Source organism: Miniopterus schreibersii (assembly GCF_964146895.1).
Source record: "Miniopterus schreibersii genome assembly, chromosome: 16".
NCBI classification, from domain to species: Eukaryota; Metazoa; Chordata; class Mammalia; order Chiroptera; family Miniopteridae; genus Miniopterus; species Miniopterus schreibersii.
This window is the reverse complement of record NC_138116.1, coordinates 26308805-26327444: the sequence shown is the minus strand read 5'-3', so window position 1 is coordinate 26327444 and position 18640 is coordinate 26308805. Positions and strand designations below refer to the sequence as shown.

Sequence of the window (18640 nt, the reverse complement as noted above, 5' to 3'; positions counted from 1 at the left end):
TCTCTGGTCTATTCCAATTTTATACTGAGTTCTCATGCACCAGGCCCAGGTTGGAATGAGCAAAACTCTTCTGCAGTGCCTGCTGTCTCCCACTTACCATACCTCTTGCTCTTTAGTTCCACCCCTCCGTGTCTCCACCACCACTCAGCCCCTGCAAAGTAACATTTCTTCACCATGCTTTATGCTTCCAAATTTTGCTCTCCTTGGGTTGCTGCTTTTATCTCAGGCGGGCAGCTCCATTGTTATTATGATCATATATTAAGTTTAATGTGTCCACAAGGCATTTTACACACTCATAAAAATCAGGCCTTATAAGAGCTGGAGACAATGGAAATGCCTTCCCGGGCCCTGGCTGGTCTCATCACGCCATTACGGCCCCTGAAAGTGCAGAGCTGGGTGGTGGCCATTTGTTGTGATGTGTGAGATGCTTGATGATAAATACAGCATTCTGAAGAGGAAAAAATTATTTTCCAGCTTACAAGCAGAGCCAAAGTCTTGATTACCACCATTTGGGTGACATCCCACAGTATGAGTGATATTAATAATAGGTGGAATTTATTTACTGCAGGCCAGATTGTGCACTAAACATTTTACAAGCATTATCCGACATAATCTGCCTAACAGCCCTGTACAACAGGTAGTATTTAATTTGAAAGTATTTAATAAAAGAAGAAAAATGAGACACAGACAAGTTATGTAATGAGTTCGAGGTCAAACAGAATAGAGGCGGGAGAAGTGAAATGATTGAAACCCAGACAGTCTGGTTTCAGAGCCTGCCGGCGTAAGTATACACAGACATTGGCATTGGCAGAGGTCCACCTTTAAGGTATAGGCTCCCAAAGGAGTTAAAGACAAGTGTGACCGATAAAGTGGATACTGTCTACGTGCTCTTCTCTCTAAAAATGCTCTGCCCAAAGTTCCTCCTGTATCAGTCTCTGACAAGAACACGAATATCTACAGGACCTCCACCCCACAACTAAATGGAATGTACCTTTATTTTCTCCAACCTAGGAGACAATGGACAGCAAGAGCCAGGTACTCCTCCCACAGAATACCAGCTCCATCAATAATCTCAGATGCTCGCTGGTCCAGTTTGCTAACAGCAGAGAATGGATCGATTAGGCCAGTGATTTCCATTGCTTCTCTATCCCCTTGCTTGACCAACAGTGTCGCCCTTCACGTATCTCCTTCCCTCTTCACTCCCCATTTTCCTCACTCGAGGCATCTACTGTATGATTTTGGTTGGGAAACATACGTATCAATCACGTACCACTTTTTCAGTACGAGGAAGCCAAAGCTCAAAGAGGATATTTTTGCCCAGAGCCATGAAGCCTGTTCGTGCAGAGATTGGACAAGATTTGTGCTTCCTGGCTCAGGAGACGGTGCTCTTTTCCAAGCAACGTGGGAAAGTGGAGATACCTCCCTTCCCAGCTTATGTTTGGCGCAAGGGTGGGCTGCTAAACCACACCAGCGGTGTCCTATCCAGGTAACAGTCTTCCTGAGAAGTCTCCCGGTGTTTCAGTTCACACACTCTCATTTGCCAGACAGACTCCAAAACATCAAAAGACCGGATGGGGCAAAAGTAAGATTAGCGTTGTTCGTAAGGAAAATAATACAAGCATAAACTCTGTTTCAAGTGCTCACAACTGTAAACTTGCTTTTGGCCCCCCTGTACCTATGGTGCCACCCGACCTTTGCTCCAGCTCCACCGTGCAGCCCCAGAGCCCACACATTGCTGCTGTCCACGGTGCTACCGGGAGCAGCCAGGAGAACACCCCTAACTGCAGGGCTCCGGGAGGGGAGGTGCTGGAAAGACAACATCCACTGTTGTATAAAGGCTCGCAAAACAGAAAAGAAGGTGACATTCTAGGAATTCAGTATAAAATGACAAATAAGAGAGGCATCATGCCTGTCTTCATGGAGTCTCTCAAATGTGTCCCTTGAGATGGCTCCTTGAAGGCCTGAAGGACGAGAGGAAACATTCATGTGAAAACTGGGATGAGAGGAGCCCATTGGGAAAAATGACTCACCCGAAAGCCCTGCATTTAGAAAACTCTTGGCATGCTTAAGTATCTCTCAGATAGTCGAGTGGGACTGCTGCACGGTAAGAGAAGAGAGGAAGAAGATAGGAGGTGACCAGATGGGGCGAGGCCATCTGAATCGCAGCAGATAGCTTAGGACTTTTCCTATATGAAACAGCCAGTCGTTAAAGGGTTTCACACTACAAAGAGGCATGAATTAATTCGTACTTTACCACAGTATTTTAATATGGAAAATTTCAAACATAATACGAAGTAATCAAACTCGTATAATGAACCCCCACACACTCATCACACAGATTCAACCATAATCAACAGTTTGCCTTTCTCGTATCATCAATATTTCCACCTACTCTCCAGCCTCCCCCACTTATTTATTATTATGTTTTCCATCCTAATTTCCTTTTCTAAAGGCAAAACCTACTTAAATGAAATGTATGAATCTTAGCCGTATTATTTGGACAAATGAAACCCGTATCTATATCACAGAATACTTTCATCCTGCTAGAAATTTCCTTCATGTCCCGTCAATCAAACCCCACCCACCAACTCGCCGCCAAAGAGGCAATGACTGTTCTTACCTTTTTATCTCAGATTGGTTCTGCTTGTTCTAAAAGCTTCTATTCATGGGTTTATACAGTCTTATTTTCTTGTGTCTGGCTTCTTTCACTCAGCATAATGTTCTTGAAAGTCATCCGTTTGTGTGTATCAGTGCTCTGTCTTTTTATTTTTAGCCGGTTAGTATTCTACTGCATAAATATACAAATATGCTTATCGGTTAACTTGTTGATAGACAGGCTGTTTCCACTTTCTGGCCATTGTGAATAAACCTACTATAAATGTTGTACAGTTCTTTCTGTGGATATATGTTTTTGTTTCTCTTGGATAAATATCTAGCGGTAGAATTAATTTATACCTTTTTTAGGGACTGGGAATAAAGTGGAGGGAGCAGGGATAGTGGCAAGAAAACCAATTAAGAAGCAATTACAATAGTTATGAGAGCTGTTATGGGAGTTTACAGTGGAAAGGGACTGTAGTAAGACTGGAGGGGTGCAGACAGGAAACATGTAGAGATGGATACAATCAGTTACTGCTGGTGAGGTAAATGTGGGGGGTAAGAGAAATGGAAGCATCAAGGATGATGAATAGGTCTCTAGCTTGACTAAAGTGGTTGCATATTGGGATCTTTTACTGCAATTTAGAAAGCTGGAAAAGAGAAAGAATTTAGAGAGTTCCATTTTGCAATGCATGAGACATCCAGGAGAAGGCATGAAGTAGGAACTTAGAGACTGGAGCTCAGGGAAAAGGAGGACCCAATGCTACCCTGCATGTAGCTTCCACCTTGCCTGGATCCAGACTGCTCCTTAAAAATACCTCATGACCTGATAGAGAAATGGAAAATGGATTTTATTTCATGGTGATTTTTTACTCTAGTATATTGGTAACAGCCACCTGGAACACTGCAAGAAAAGATTCTGAGATGACATTGAGGGTTGGCAGGCAATGCCTTCCATGGCCATGGAACACAGTGTGGTAGAGCCCAATTCAGATATTGTCTATGCCTGGTCAAGCAGACACCCGCAACTACAGCCATCTAAAAAGTGAAGAACCTGATCCGGAAAAACAAAGCCACTAGTAATACAGACAAAGGATCCAGACTATGCAAATATATAGGCTGGCCCAATATGGAGCTATCTTTTTTACTTCTTTATTTCAATTCCTCTACCAAAAGAACCTGATTCAGTATCTTACAAGTCCTCACTGAATGTCTTTGACCTTTCACCTGATCCTAAAATTGCAAAAATTCAAGAACACTGACTTTTTCAACTTTAGCCAGGACCCCTTCTTTTCTTAAGGTTAAATAACCCATTCTTGTGAAAACTCACTCTGAAGGATTTCAAACTTTTAAATACAATGATGAAGCATTTAAATATCCTGGGGAAAATGTCAAAGAGTAGATTAGATAATCAATGTGTAATAGCTGGTTCATTTTCCCTTCCCAGTAGAAGGCATGGGTGAGTGTTTTTGTTATTAATAAAACTACCTGTGCATTTATTGATTCATTCATTTAATCATCAAGCTTTTATCGATCACCTAATTCACGTCAGGCCTTGTACTCGAGTATAAAGACAGGTAAAACTGTGGATGCTGCCTCACAGATGCTCACCTAGACATGTAAACAAACCCAAGGAGAGTTGGGTATATTACTCTGTTAATATTCCAAGGCAGTTCTAAGAAGAGTCCTCAGAGGATGGGAAGTCTAAACTGAGTCTTGAAAGAAAATTAAAACTTTCCCTGGAGGAAACCTTGGGAAAGGGCATTGCAAGCAGAGAAACCAGCATGGGAGAGATCTGCACATGGGATGAAGCCCAGTGGACTGCAGCTGAAGCCCAGGGAGGGGACTGAGAAAACAGGGCGAAAGCAGGAGAGGTAGGCAGGGCCTGTTTGGATCATTGGACTTGATGCTATTCTGGCTGCAACTGTAACTGCAGAACCAGCTCATAATTGTCCCGCCCTGTTTAATGATATACTGAGTTGCTTTTCAAAGGCAACAGACCAAAACCACAAATCATGCAGCTAAAGCAGGAGCAGAGGAGAGAACTCTGACCTCCAGCTGCACCTAGAACCAAAGCCTCACCCACCCCAACCCACCCATACACATAGGGAACCAAAGGACTGGGACATAACCAGAACTTTAATACCAGAACCCTTTCAGAAGCTAAGGTCCGTTGTCCAGTTGTCCAGCAAGATGGGTGCTAAAGCCCCTTACCGAAATGGGCTAGCTCTGAAGTCCTCCAATTAAAGCGTGCCCTGCCAGTGCTCCCACATGCCTGTCCCCCCAATCCCTTAAAACCCAGTCCTAAAGCCCAGATCAGGGAGTTTGGGCTTTTGAGCCATAGCTTTCTCATTCTCTTTGCTTAGCACTCTGCAAATAAAGAGATTCTAATTTCTCCGCTGCAACTCACGGTGTTTAGTGTTTGGCTCTGCTAGAGCCAGGTAGACAAACTCTTTATGTTCAGTAAATGCAAGCCATTATTGGGTCTTTAGAGGGAGAGAGACATGATATGTACTTTAGAAAGACTGTTGTGGCAATGCAGTGACCAAGTAGGGAAGCAAATCTGCCACTCTAAAATGTGTGTCTCTGGCATGAGGATTATTTTCTTTTTAAGAAAGAAATGACTTCAGAAGAGCCTTTGACCTTACCCCTTACTGCATAAAGGCTGGTATGGAGGGCCGTCTCCAGGACAGGAGTAATCACCATAGATAACTCTGGTGAACTAGTATGAATGAGGCATGGTCCGGGATGTGTGTGTGCGTGTGTGTGTGTGTGTGTGTCACTCATACCTCTACCCATCTACGCATGGCCAAATCCTACTTCTTTATTCAAAGCCAAATTCAAGTGTCTTCTCATCTAGGAAGACTTCTCAGATCCTCTCACCTGAAATCATATCTTTCTAAACTCTATCTTTACCTTATATTTTACCATAGATTTGAGTCAATTCTGCACATGTCATTTTCTAGCTAGACTATGAGCTTCCTGAGGCTGCCTATATGAGATCTGTCTCCCAGTCTTCTTCAGGGGTTGAAGCATACTGAACCGTATAACCTCTCAGGGGTTACAGAGTGTATCCACAAGTGTCACCTCACCGGATCCCCACAATTGCCCAGTGAGGTTTATCAGCGGTGGGTATAACCATCTTATAGAGGAAGCAGCAGCCTGAAGGGACAGCCCTTGAATCCAGACCTTCTAACCTGTCCTCTTGTCTCTGTGGCCCTCATTCCCAGAAGCACCCACTGTGAATTGAACACCAGGGCCTCATGGATGAAGTGAATTATTAAAATAAGATCTTCAGGTCAGACTTCCATCCCCGTAGCACCAGCTGCTCAATTTGAAGATGGGCAGCAGGCCTGAGATGCTGTCCTTGAAACCTCCTTCCCATCCCGCTCCTCCCAGATAAGCTGACTCTGTGGGTTTCAGGGTAGTGTGTTAATAGTCCCTGCCATGTATACAGGGACTAGAGATGACCCTGCCTCCTTTGTGGGAATGCAGGCAGACGACACCGGAGGGGAGAGGAGCAGACGCGGCTGGTTTCCCAGGGACTCCGTGTAGTGGCCTCGTGCTCACTGGGCATTAACCAAGCGCCAAATACCACACTAGGCCTAACCTTTGGGCTCTCTTCTGACAACCTGCTGGATAGGCTTCACAGCCTGCTTTTCATAAAAAAGGAAGGTAGTGGTCAGCAACATGAAGGGCCTCGCCCAAGTTCACACCTCCGTTAAACGGCAAAACCAAGATTCAAACCATTTTCCATCTGTTTCCTAAGCCTCTCCTCTCCACCTACTCTGTGCTGCATCCCCAAGCACAAAAGACCTTGGGCGAAGCGGGGAGGTTGTTCTTACAGGCTACTTATGCTCTGACTCTCACAACCAGGCTGCTGGCAGGAGGGAGGGTTCCGCCTCCAGCCCTGATTATTGCATTCTGAGCAAGAGGGAGGGAGGCAATTGAGAAGTAAACAAAGGGGACCGAGAAGAGTAGAGAAACCGAGAAGGACAGGAGAAGAGCAATCAGGACTGAGAATTCTAAAGAGAACCGCTTGGTTTGACTCTGAAAGTTCCTTCTCCCAGGTGGTAAAAACAATAGGTTTAGCGTGCTGAAACGCTGCCAGCCTCTCGTCTAAGTACTTTGCCTACAAGCAACATTTAATCCACCAATACCCTTGAGATAGTTTTAGCATTTTCTGCAACTTTAGGTGAGGGAACTGAGGCACACAGGGGTTAAGCATTTTCCCTATGGTCCTATAGGCGCTAGATGACAGAAGTGGCATTTGAGCCCCAGGAAACTGAGTCTATGGTCCACACTCAAACCCAGGATGACCGAGACCGGAGCAGGCCTGGCTGAAGGAGAGGAAGACCTCAAGTCTGAAGTCACGATCCCCACTCTCGAAGGATTTAGGGAGGTGACAAACCACGGAGACAATATTGTGACCAACACAGGCAACAGTCCTGAACCACTAGGTAATTAAGTCATTCATCTCTGTGAAAGTTCCCCGGTGATCTCCGCAGGCCACTGGTTCCCAGCCCCGGCTGCACATTAGAATTACCTGGGGAAGTCTTTCAACACTCTGTTGCCTGGGCCTCATGCCAGGCCAACTGAGTCAGAACCCCTTGAGGGGGGCTCAGTATCCATATTTTTTAAAGCTCCCCAGGTGAATCTAATGTGCAGCCTGGGCTGGGAACACTGAGACAGGTAAATGTGAAGAGGCCACCCGTGAGTGAAAAACACTTTGACCAACTGTCTGAGTTTGCCTGGACTGAGGTTTTCCCAGGATGCAGGAAGGACTTTCAAATGCTAACATCAGGAAAACCCCAGGGAAACCAGGATGAACTGGTCACCCTGGCAGGAGGAAGAGAGGCCCTCATCCCTCCCTCGTTTGAGAACCTACAGTAGCTTCCCACAGCCTGTTCTGCATCAGGAGAACTGGCTGCTAGATGTCAAGAAAGGTGGATTCCAATCCCAGCACTGCCACTAAATAGCTTTGTGGCCTTAAGCAAGCCGCTAACCCTCTCTGGGCCTTAGTTTTTTTCCTGTAAAATGAGGGAGTGGGACCAAATGATGTGAACATCCCTTGAAGCTCTATCACTCACTATTGAGACTTCTGTCTGGGCTGTGGCATTATTCTCATGGTGTTTCTGCAGGATAATGTTTATTATTTCTTGATCATGGACCCTTAACTTTCCAGGGGTAAAAGCTATACCTTTCTGTTTATATGTGTCACACTCCCAGCCTGGCACAGTGTTGGAAATGCATGGGTTGGCTCTCCTCAGTCAGGTGGGTCCTCAGGGAAGTAGGTGGTCATTGTCTTCCATAATTCAGACCTAGGAAGTCCAAGTGGGGCCCAGCTTGGCAGGAAAACTTTAGTACTGTCAGGAGATTTTAGCAAATAGGTGAAGTGCTTTAACAGGGAGGAAACAAAAACAATGATAGCAAATCCATGAGCAGAGCTCAAGTGGAGCCACCCAAAGCCAAACGATAGGGAAACAGTCATGTACTGAGCTGGCTCCCACTGGCTCAGAGGAGCTGATTCTGCTTATCTCTTCCCAACCCTGTCTCCAGTGATGCTACCTTGTAGCTTGAAATCAGCCATGGACTCACAAGCTGCTCACAAGCCAAGGTAGTTCGTGCTCAGTAAACTCTCCTCTCCTCTTGTGCTAGTTCACAGCATAACCCATGACGCCTCCGTTGCTCTGCAGGCACTCTCTGGGGCTGCAGACTCTGACTCCCCAAGAAGCTTAGGGACAGCACCCCAGAGGCAGAGCCCACAGCTCTGCTTTTATGAAGCTGATAACAAATTGACTTAATTAGTGACTTTTGTCCCCAGTGCTCCCCATCCAAAACATAACCCTCCGGTTCTATGGCCTAGTCTTTAACAGAATCTCCAAAACTCCAAGTTCTGAAGCCAAAGGTAGGTGTGACACACTTCTCAGAAGTCCAGGAGTTAGTAGTTACCCTCTTGGCATCTCAGGCGTGCACAAATTGTTCAATACACTACCCTGGGCAGTGGCCTGGGATTAGACCAACATCTACATATCCCTGGACAACACACAGAATAGGGATGTGGGGTGGGAAGGGGTAGAATAGACGAGTGATATATCTGAGTATTGAAATATACCCAGGAAAGGCAAGAATGTAGACCTAAATACCCTGATCTGCCTCTTGGTAAATGCATGACCTTGGGCATGTCACGTTCCCTTTCTGGGCCCCATCTTCTCCTATAGATTCTATCTCTTTCTATCTGAACCCACCTGGTTCTCTCCATCTGCACTGCCACCTTCTGAAACCAATTTACCTTCCTTTTTACTGACCTCCCTCATCTACTCTTGCTTCCCCTAACTTAACTTGATAATCAGAGGGGAAAGTTAATGATAAGGATGTTTCTAAAAGAAGAGTTCGAGGAATAGAAATGGGGAAAGAAGTAGAAAAACCAAGTAAAGATATTTTTTAGCAAGTCAGGGAGGGAGGAAGGGGCAGAAAGATTCTGGCTAAGGAAACATACAAACTAAAAACCTCAGTGGAAGTATGAAGGTGTGACTTTTAAGGAAAAAGGAAATGGCAGGTACAGGCTGACCAGAGGAGGTGAGAAAACAGGACAGGGCGGGAGGTGTGAAAGGTCAGGCACCAGGCCGCTCCGGCTCGAGCAGCTAGTTCAGGGTGAAAATGAAACACAAATGCTGCTATGCACCAGGCCAAAATGAAGCTGGGGGAAGCTGGGGCCTGGCCCCTCTCGCAGCAGCCATCCTGGCGCTGGGCTGTGAGAGCCTGTGCTGCTATTGCCCTTCAAGGCAGCCTCAGCACCGCTCTGCTCCACCACAGCTCCGCTTCGATCTCAAGGTGCCCACTGGGTCTTGTGAGAGCTCCCCGACACCCCCATTTCACCACCAAGGCCCAGCTGCTGCAGCAGCCTGCAGGGAAGAAAGGCATTTTGGAGACTGTTGGATTGGTTCCAAAAGCCAACTAAACAACACTGCCAGGGAGGTGATATTTTCCTCTGTTTTTCAGATAAGGAAACTGAGGCTAAGTGAATTTTTTTTTTTAATATATCTTTATTGATTTCAGAGAGAGGAAGGGAGAGGAAGAGAGAGAGATAGAAACATCAATGATGAGAGAGTCGTCATTGACTGGCTGCCTCCTGTATGCCCCAGACCGGGGATCGAGCCCACAACTCAGGCATACGCCCTGACAGGGAATCGAACAGCAATCTCCTGGATCCTAAGTCAATGCTCAACCACTGAGCCACGCCACGTACGGCTAGATGAATTTTTAAAGCCATAGTGTTAGAATGTGGTAAAGCCGGGACAGAGCCAGCTGCTAGTGTTTTAATAACTTGGACTTTCCCCCGGTTCTAAAAGCAATATATCTTGATTATGAAAAATATATAAGGTAATAAAAATAACAAAATGAACATCACCCATAATCCTCTACCCAGAGAAGAATAAAAATGCTGTATATTTCCTTCTAGTCTTTTTAATTAATTCATCTGCATATTTATTTATTTCCTTACTTTAAAAGTAGGACTGTAGTGTGTATACTGTTAGAATCCTTTCTAAAAACTTTATGTGATGGACAATTTCTCTCCAGCCATTACATAAGATTAAGAAAGTGATTTTATTTGCTACATAGCAATACTTCATATGTCTGCACTTTGGTTCATTTGACCTTTTTTCAACTCTTGGACATTTAAGTTGCATCCTACTTTGGGGGCTTTACGAATGACTTTAAGGAATGTCTTTTAATATAACCTTTAAGGGCTCTGGCACTAAAATTTGTAACTTCAAAGAGAAAGCAGTGTAAACATACAGATTCAACGAGAAAAAATGTACATGGAAAACCATTATGACAAGTAATAAAATCACAGAGCGAAGAACTGGGAAGTGTCAGGGGAAAGTGAGATGAATGTAACTTGGTGGGATCCAGTAAGGTTTCATTGAGAAAATGACCTTGTATTTGAAACTGGGGTCAGCAAACTACTCAGCTCTATCACTGCAGCCCCAAAGTAGCCCTAGACAGTACAGAAACAAACAGGTGCATCTATGTTCCAAAGAACTTCATTTACAAAAATAGGCAGTGGGCTGCATGTGGCCCAAAGGCTACAGTCTGTCAAGCTCTAATTTAGGACAGAAAAACACAGATTATTTTAGGGCCTTATTGGAGAGAGGACATTCCAGCTGGACAGAGTTGTAAAAGCAAAAACATAGGAAGAAAGTGCAGGGAGCAGGGAAAGATGTTTAATGGTTGGCAAGTCACATAGGGCCTAAACATTGGGCTGAAGTCTCTATATTTTACTGTGTAGCAGACAGAGAATCCACTCATTTGCATGGGACCATTTTCAAGTATTGGTGACCCAAATTGCTCCCAGGATAACAGCTACCTCTGAGAAATTATGGGAAGGGTTCCAAACCTAGAAAAGCCGATTTTTGCTTCATCTCTATTCTTGATTTTCTATTTTCTTGCTTACCTCTTCTTAGCATCTTATAATTCAATCCATTTCGGTATCCCTAGAGGCCCAGAGGCCAGAAGTTCTCCAGCTGGAAGAACAGAATTGGGACAGAAGGAGGGGAAGGAGTTCTGTGTTGACTGCTTCTCCGTTGGATTATGAATCTCAGCGCATGTGATGGAGCTGGAGAGAGAGCAGCTGGGCACCCAGGTGTGAGAAGTCAGCTGGCTCCCTGGCCTAGAGAACAGGCCTCCTTCTGGGTAAGCATCTCTCCATCTGGACTGTCTGTGCATCAAGCCCATACATGGTCTTCAGTTCCTTCTGTTCCCACAGCTCTCATCTTGGTCTAAGACACTGGCTCTCAAGAGCGAGCTCACAACGAGTAGCATGGCATCAACTGGGAGCTGGTTAGAAAGGCAGAGCCTCAGGCTCCACCCCAGACCTACAGAGTCGGAAACCCGGGGGGGAACAATATGCGCTTTATCCACCTTCCAGGTGACTGCGATGCACACTCAGGTTTGAGAATCACTGCCTAGGATCCTTCTACCCCCAGCAGGACTACATCGCAAGGGGCTAGGCCTCTGCTGCCGAGCAGTCTATGTAATGTTATCCTCCTAAGAATCCCAAGACCTCATTATTATTGCCATTTAACACATTGTATGCGGGAAATGTATTTATACATTTTATGTTGACTGGTAGTAGAGCGCGCGATAAAAACTACCCGCAAACAGTGTGTTAAAAGATGCAGACACCGAGGCTCTGATATGGTAAGAAATTTGATTTGAACCTGGATCTTTATTCCAAAGCCCATACCACTGAGCACTATGCTCTAGTGCCTTCTCCTTGTGGACAGGGTGAGAAGGTCCACGAATGAGGACTTCCCCAAAGGCTGCCATGACTTATTTACTTAATAAGCATTCACTGACCTCCTCTCCTGTGCCAGGCCATATCCTAAGGTATTATGCATGGGGTTAAATTCCATCCTGGCCTGACCCTTGTGAGTAGGTAACTTGCCTCAGCACTTACAGAGCATGAAACACAGGCTTCAGAGGACAGTGTGACTTGTTTGGGGGCTACTAGAGCTCACAGTGCTATAGAATTGAACAAAGGGATGCATTTCTGGCTCAAGCAAGCGGGGTGGCTTTACAGAGGAGGGAGGAGTTGAACTGAGAAGGACCAGGTGCATGTGGGGGAAAAGACGACAGCACAGGCAAAGTTGCATAGGCTCAAGGGAGCCGGAGTGGGGCGTTCCGTGGGGATCCAGCTTTGGTGATCCCGTGTGAACTGCGTGCATGTCTCAGGCCCTGTGTCAACTCCAGGACCTCCTATGGCTCTGACACAGATAACACAAAGAGCCCCCTCCAGATGCCCTAGGTCTGAGTTCCATTTATTCCACTGAGGCTCTGTTTCCCCATTGGTACAAGACTCAATCAGTGGATTTCAAACACTTCTTAGGTTGCAAAGCCTTTGTTTAAATATCTGTAGAGAGCGGACCACCATTAGCCCCTCCCAATCCCTGGCTGTACTTCGGCACCATATAGAGAAGTCACTGCAGCCCACCCATTCCAGCCCCCAAGACCATGTGACATCTCCTGCTACACTCCCCTTACTCCTCTCAGCCACACTGGCCTTCTTGCTGTTCCTCAGATATGCCAGTCACACACCCTCCTCGGAGCCTCTGCACTGGCCATTCCCTTTGCCCAATATATTCCTCCAGACATTCTCACGTCCTTCCAGTCTTTGCTCATACTCTGCCTTCTCAATGGGTCTACTGTGCCTTCATTACAATCACAGCCCGTCTCGCATACTAACACTTCTAACCCCTCCCCCTGCCCCACTGGGTTTATCTCCCCAGCCCTTATTACTTTCTAACTTCATATCTACTGTTCATTGTGTATACTGCTTATGGCTGGTCTCTGTTGGGAGTAGGAAACTCCTTGAGGACAGAGGGCAGTGTTCCCTTTGTTCACCGACATATCCCAAGTGCCTAGAACAGCGCTTCAGAAACCGCAGGCCCCAGATAGGCCTTTGCTGCAGTGAAGACGGGCTTTGAGGGCACTCCTTGTTTACAGTTGTCTTCCCTGTTGGTGCTTCCAGTGCCCCCACCCCATGCACTCTGTCTGCGGCAAGGCCACAGCCCAAAAGGGCACCAAAACCAGTTCATCCTTCTGACTCCCTGAGGCCAAGAGCGAGGCCACTTGCTTTGTTCCCCACGCTTCCATCCTTGGACTATACAGTCAGAAACTGAGAGGAAGAGTGGGGAGGGCACATAAGGGATGTAAGAAAAGGAAGGGAGGAGAGAACAGGGGCACTATCGCAGGTGGCCAGCTAGGATCCAGAGTGTGAGCTGCATCTCCCACAGCACCTTCTTGAACCCTAAATAGGACCAAGGTCAGCACCTACTAAGAGCCAGTTCTAGAGGCGAGTATTCTCTCTTTTGTTTAATTGGTTGATTTTAGAGAGAGAGGAGAGGGAGAGGAGAGGGAGAGAGGAAGAGAGGGGAAGAGAGGGAGGGACATGGGGGGGGGAGAGGGAGAGAGGGAGAGGGAGAGGGAGAGGGAGAGGGAGAGGGAGAGGGAGAGGGAGAGGGAGAGGGAGAGGGAGAGGGAGAGGGGAGAGGGGGAGGGGGAGGGGGAGGGGGAGGGGAGGGGGGGAGGGGGAGGGGGAGGGGAGGGGAGGGAGAGGGAGAGGGAGAGGGAGAGGGAGAGGGAGAGGGAGAGGGAGAGGGAGAGGGAGAGGGAGAGGGAGAGGGAGAGGGAGAGGGAGAGGGAGAGGGAGAGGGAGAGGGAGAGGGAGAGGGAGAGGGGAAGAGAGACACTGACTTGTTGTTCCACGTATTTATGTATTCACTGGTTGATTCTTGTATGTGCCCTGACCAGAGATTCAACCTGCAACCTTGGTGTATAGGGAGGATGCTCTAACCAACTGAGATACCCAGCCAGCCAGGGGAGGTGGGCATTTTCTATGGGTGGTCTCATTTATCCTTGTGATTACTCTGGGATGCTGGGATACATAAGCAGCTGAACCCCAGAGACTGATGCTGCCCAAGATCACGCAGCTAGCAAGTAAGGGCGTGCCTGGGATTCAGATCCAGGCCCTCTGGCTCCAGAGCCTCGCCCATCCCCTCTACCAGTGCTGTCCAAGGCGTGCACACTAGAAAAATAGCTGCATATTTCTCAGGGGGGCAGAGAAGAAGCCAAGGAATCTATTGTATGTAGCTTTGCTTTCCCCGCATCATTAGTCTCCTGGAGTCACAGGCCCTAGGTCCGAAGCTTGGCAGCCTCTGGCCCTTGGGCACCTCCCCTGTGGCCCAGCCCCGCCTGGGGGGGCAGCCCTCGCTCATGCTCCCCTGAGCCCCAGTCGCCACCATCACCACGGGGAATGCTTGCCCACGTCATACCCTTTCCCTCAGGCCCCGAGGAGGCTGTGAAGCCAGCCAGGAGATGTTTTGTCTGGCTCCGCTTTCCGACTGATTCAGACTCTTCAGGACCAGCTCCTCCTGGCACTGTTCTTCCTGGAAACGGTTGCCATGGAACACACAGCCATGCAGCCCTCGCTGTCAGAACTAATGAAAGTCGAAGAGCTATTAGGGGAAGGATGTTTTTCCTCCCTCCCCTTGCGCATAATTCCACTCCTCTGGTGAGGTGTTTGCATTTCTCTTCTGTTTGTGAGATGTTAATTGCATCCTCATTGTAATTCCTTGCCCACTGCCATCACCTCCTTTGGAGCTCCAGTCCCTGAAGCAAAGCCTTTTTGAGATAATGAAGCTAAGTGACCAGAGGGAGGGCTTCCAGCTTGTCTGGAGCGATGGTCCCTAAGCATGCATCTGATCAGGCCACAGGGCTTCTGAAAAGCTTTCTGTAGCTCCCAGGGACTGCAGGACAGTGTCCTGAAGGACTCTTGGAACCAGGTCTCAACTGCACTTTGCAACCTCCCTCCTTCCTTCAGGACGTTCTGGGCAAGAGTCACAAGGGCAGGATCTACTCCCTAATGACACCCACAGCTCAGTTTCTGCTGCCCCATGCCCCCTGTTTAGAATGCCTTCCTGCCCTCTCCACCTGCTAACTCTTTCAGGTTCAGCTATATGGGCCACCTCCCTGGTACAGCCCTCCATTCCCAAAACAGGCAGAACTATGGCTCCTCCCTCTTCCCTAGGTGACACACGGCCCATCATAACTATTTGTTGCACACCCATTTTCTCTTCTAGACACTGAGTTTCTGGAAAGCAGAGTCAGGCTCTGAATCACCCCCACTTTCTCAGTGCCTAGCACTGTGCCTGGCACTTAGGAGATGCTCGTGATGTTGCTGCTAACTGACATCTTCCCACTGTATGAGTTCACTGAGGGGAGACGGACACAGGCCAGCCTCTAAGAGGTGGAGAAACATATGGGTGAAGTGCTGTACAGACTCCACCTACCCACTACTGCGAACCCACCGCAGAGGACTGAGGAAGAGGAGCCAAGTCTGGGGCCCCAGGAGCTCATCTGGGTGGTATTTATAGGAAGGTAATTAGTTTCATTCCCCAGCACCCCTGGAGGTGCAGGGAGAGACTATCTGAGAGGCAGGAAAGAAGAAAGTGAAGTGATCGCTATAGAAATATGGAGAAGGGGCACGAGGGTCAGTCAGCGGGAAGGGGAGCAGCCCCCAGCACTTGGGGTGCCTCTCATCTGTGAATGGAGGGGCTCGGTCCTGGGAGAAAGGTTTCCCCAGGAAGCCTCTGGGCTCTTCCTCCTGTGGACGAAGCTGCACTCTTTCACTTCAGCCCAGGCTTGGAAGGAGCTATCTGCTCCCACCCGGGGAGACCCTGGTTCTGCAAGAGGTTCCAGGCCAGGGAGCAGGGAACAAGTTCCTTTCCTCTGACCTGGAGAAGCTCACTCTCACCCCAGCAACTGCAGCTTCCCTGGCTGCTGCCCAGGCGTGGGAAGGGCAGAAGGCAATCTCCCTGCCCAGAGGCAAGGCAAGGGAGTGAGGACAGCAGGTCAGGGTGCCTTTCCATCTTGGGACTCTCAGCACCTCTCACCCGGACTCTTGCAATCACCTTTCAACTGCTCATTCAGCTCTTGTTCTCACCTCCCTTCAATCGACTCTCCACATTTCCACCAGAATATTGCTAAAATGTAATTCCGATCATGTCACTTCTCCTGCTCAAAATTCTTCAGCATATCCCCACTTTGCATAGAATACAGGCTCTACCATGCTTTGGCTTTCTGACCACTTCCCAATCCCTCTCCCCATACCGAGCCCATGATATTTCATCTCAGTCATACTAAGCAATGTGTAATTTTCCAAACACTCAACTCTCTCTAGCCTCCGGGTCTTTGTCTACGCTGCTCAGAACCTGGGGGTAGGAGACATTTATTGACACACAATTAAGTTTAACAACCAATACCCAGCTATCACAATAGGAAAATGGGACCTACTGGGTATTAAGTATTTACTCAGTCACTGTGCTGGGCATTGTATATATACACTCCCTATAAATGACAGAAGAAAAAGCATAAACAGGACATTATCCCTCAACCACAGAGGGACCGTTAGTGCCGAGAATGGCATCCAGAACCCACTGCACCCACGTCCTTCCCAAAGAGAGGGGATGCATCATGAGGGAGCTCTACCTTGACTTCCTACTCTCAGCCCTCAAGCCCCACCTCTTCACTCATCAGGGTTCGCTGTATCTCCTTCCACCTAAATTTAACCCCTAGTTCTCAAAAGTTCTTGAATCTGAACACTCCTATTACATTCTTGGCTCTGCCACTTAATAGTTATATGACCCCTGATGCCTTGTTTGATCGCCATAGGCCTTCGTTTTCTCCTATATAATTGGAGACAATAGTTCTAGGGTAGTAGTGAGTATGAGAAATAATCGTAGGAGCTCAGCAAGTCAGCTCTTTTCCCTTCTTTGTTCCACTTTTGGAATGGCCTGCCCCTGCTTACGAAACCCCAGTGGCTTTCTGGTCCTGGTTGATTCCCCCATGACCCAACACCTCCAGTTCAACCTTTACCACACCTGGCTCATGTCTGCCCCAGGGCCTTTGCCCGAGTTGTATCCTTCGCCTAGCATGACCACACCCTTTCATCTACCAAAGAAAATCCCACCATGTTTAAAGGCCATGCTCAAGTCCTTCCCGAATACCTTGGGCACCCTTCTCAAGGTCCAGGCCAACAGAGGCCTCAGTCCCACTCCACCTCCTGGAGGTGAGAACATCTAAGTCAGCAAGATCGACGGTCTGTAAGTATTGGGATTTCACATACAGATTTTTTTGTTTTTGATGGACCAGCATCAGGCTACAAACTTATTTTTCCAAGTGAGGATGTATTTTTAAAGCCTGCCTTCTAATCTCATCATCGTATCACAAAACAATGATAGTTTAATGCCAAAAGAAGTAATAAGGAAGAATATTTCACTCAAAAGGGTTGTCCTTTAAGTGGAACAAACTCAGCTTCATGAAAAGCTCACTGCGCTGTCCATCTTCTGCTCCTTTTGCCTTGGACTATTGAAAATGCTGTCACAGGCGGGCTCCTGAACAAATGCTGGGGTGTCCTTGATCCAGCTCAGTCACCCACTCCATGCACATCCTGGTAACATACTGACCACGTCCTCAGCAGCTTCCACTTACTGAGCGCTTGCTGTGTACCTGACCCTGTGCTAAGAGCTTCATGCGTTATCTCACTGAGTGCTTTTCCACCATCATTGCTGATGCCACTCTTGACACGAGGCTTAGAAAAGTCAAGTAATCAGGCCAAGTCACAGACGGTAAAGTGCTTGACCTGGGCTCACCATACAGGACAGCTTGACCCCCAACCTGGGCTCCTTCCTCTACTTCATGCCTTGTCTCCTACAACAGGAAGAATATTTTGAAGGCAGGAGTATAAGGAGATATGTTTCTCTTTCTCTCCACAGTCCATTTTCGTAATATGCAGACATTCATTCAAGTAGTCAACCAATAATTACGAAGGTGCTGTCCCGGGGGCTGAGCCCAGTGAGGACAAGGGTAGATACCTTGTCTGCCCTCACGGAGGGTACACGGTGACATGCATGAACATGCTGAACAGTGAGCAATAATGCAGTGTCTTATTAGTAGTTCCTCCCCACTCAGTCCCAAGGGCTTTGTAAAGATCAAGGTGACAGCCAGGTATACAGCTGCTAAAAAGGGCCCTGGGTCTCTCAGGGCTTGGTAATGATCTGATTCCCTTAAACTACCTGCCTTTGCTATGGAAATTGATGAGCCAAAGGCTCTTTTCAGACTGACAAGCCCTACACCCCAGCTCCACTTGATTTATTAGAAGAAGGTGCTGAATTTAAAAGGGACAGATGCAGTATTGATTCTGAACCTAAAGATATGCCTCCCCCCGACTCCCTGCTGAGTCCCAGGCCCCCAGCCCCTGTTTGTTGCAGAGCTGATCACAGCAAATTGCTCTCTTCAGTGACCTGTTTCATCCCCTCGCCACACTCCAAGCTTGCAGATCTCAGACCTGCTCCCCCCTTTCCCAGCATTGCCGTGGCTTCCACCTGCCTTTACCTCACAGCTCCAGGAGGATCCAACACATCACTTTTGAATGCTCAGTTTTAAAAAGCCCAGGATTCATGGCTGCTGTAACAGGCCATTC

General features: G+C 47.6%; 1 protein-coding gene across 1 annotated transcript in view; it reads right to left on the bottom strand.

Moving 5' to 3' along the window:
- The window catches only part of ASIC2 (acid sensing ion channel subunit 2), a gene marked incomplete at its 5' end in the record, with an annotated part of 830294 nt that overhangs the window by 750033 nt on the left and 61621 nt on the right, over positions 1 to 18640 (bottom strand). The gene's annotated exons all lie outside the window — the stretch shown is intronic.